The 1,955-nt window shown below is 47.3% G+C and overlaps 1 pseudogene; it reads left to right on the forward strand.

Moving 5' to 3' along the window:
* The first annotated feature begins 646 nt into the window (after nt 1-646).
* LOC147376014 (syncytin-1-like) lies at nt 647-1,658 on the forward strand (annotated as a pseudogene).
* Nucleotides 1,659-1,955: the final 297 nt, after the last annotated feature.

Below are 1,955 nucleotides of genomic sequence, written 5' to 3' on the forward strand. Positions count from 1 at the left end.
ACTATAATAGCACTCTTAATCTTAATCCTTGCTATAGGCCTAGTAACTGTCTCCCCTCAGGACTGGCCACCTATCCTTCATCTTTCCGTGGGTATTGCCTGCATTGCTAGCTGTGTTCCACTCCTAGGGTTCTATTTCCTCTGCACTGCCTAACTAACAGCCCCATGACTCCTCTGTTCCTTATCCTTGCTGCACTCCACAGCCTTCTGGCTACTCCCTGCCCCTGCTCTGACATTCATTCCTATGTACATTCCTCATGTTATAATACAGCTCCAAAACCATGCACCATGAACCTCGGGGGCAGAAGTCCAAATCCCTACTCACTGTTAAAGTACAAAAGAGAGGGAGTTTTGTACTCCTGCCATAAGCCAAATGGAAGAAACATATGTTTCTATCCCATTACCCACTAGGGGAACTCAGACAGGGGCGGGGTACTAGATCAAAATTGGGAAAAGAAACAAGAACAAGTCATAAAGAACATAATTTCCCGGTTACAGGCAACCCCTGAGCCTTAAAAACGCTTAGACCTCCTTTCCCAATTACGGCCTCTCCTAAAACCTCCCTCTGGCAACCAACGCCTTACCCGCCTTCTCAACTCTTCCTTCCAATTCTTTCAGTATACACAACACACATCCCAGTGTTGGATATGCATGTCACTGTCTCTCTCACCGCACATAGCAACTCCCTTACCTTCAACCCGGCTGTTACAGGGCAACTGTACTTCCCCTTCCCAACAAAAAAACTACACAACTCATTGGGCCAGTCTCTGACAATGTCCTACTCTCAGCCTCTTCAAACCTAACCTGTATCAACTACTCTACTCCCAACTACACTGGTCTTATAAACTCCGCTCCCTCCTTCTGTTCCACTTGGGTTCTCTGGAACAGCACAGATAATTGCACCAATCCGGGAATCTTCATCCTCTGTGGGACCTATGCATATTCATGTCTCCCCTTGGACCCTCCTGGACTTTGTATCTTGGTCTTCCTGACCCTGGGCCTAACATTCCTCAAAGAAGAAGAGGTAGAACAAATAGTCTACCCCCAAGGAGAACTTTCCCACAGGAAAAGACGAGCTGTCATAGCCCCCATCCTGATTGGTACCGGCATGGCAGCAGCCCTAGGCCCTGGGACTGGGGGCATCTCGACCTCGGCCCATTTTTACTACAAGCTGTCCCAAGAACTTAATGAAGACATGGAGCAGGTAGTGGAGTCCTTCGTTTCAATCCAAAGATAAATTAACTCATTAGCTTCTGTGGCCCTACAAAATAGGTGAGCCCTGGACCTTCTCACTGCAAAAAAGGGAGGGACCTGTCTTTTCCTAGGAGAGGACTATTGCTATTTTGTTAATGAAACAGGCATAGTCCAGGGCAGAGTCAAAGAACTTAGAGACAGAATTGAAGGCCGCAGAAAAGAGTTACAAAACCTTTACAGTCCCCAAAACCTGTTCCAACAGGTCCTCCCTTGGTTGCTCCCTTTCCTGGGACCACTGGTACTTATCATTCTATTCCTCTTATTTGGACCCTGTCTCTTCAATCTCTTTCAAAGGTTTCTCCAAGAATGGATTTGGGCCATCTCTCGAGATCAGGTCAAGACCATTCTTCTTCTCGAGAGCCTCACCCCAAGCTCAGAAAAAGGAGACCCTAGGCCCTAGGATGATCCTCCATTCCAGACCCAAAATCGTCACCCTTATCCAGCAGGAAGTAGTCAGAGAGATACGGCGCCCTTTTCCCCATTTTTTTTATGATTTCAGGGTCTGGAATGAAGGAGTCTTTTGGGCCTAGAAAAGAAAACAACAGTCTCAAAGACCCTTGCTGCATCATCTAACTTCAGAGAAAACAAAACAGAACTTTAGGTCCCACCCTGATGCTCCAGGTAGGTTGCATCTATCTGGGACTTATCACCCCCTGTCCAGAAACCTTCACCTGTAACCCCCTGCACCTGCCCAGAAGACTT

This window comes from Bos grunniens, chromosome 3 (assembly GCF_055505025.1).
Source record: "Bos grunniens cultivar Pamir isolate PY7600 chromosome 3, Bosgru_T2T1.0, whole genome shotgun sequence".
NCBI classification, from domain to species: Eukaryota; Metazoa; Chordata; class Mammalia; order Artiodactyla; family Bovidae; genus Bos; species Bos grunniens.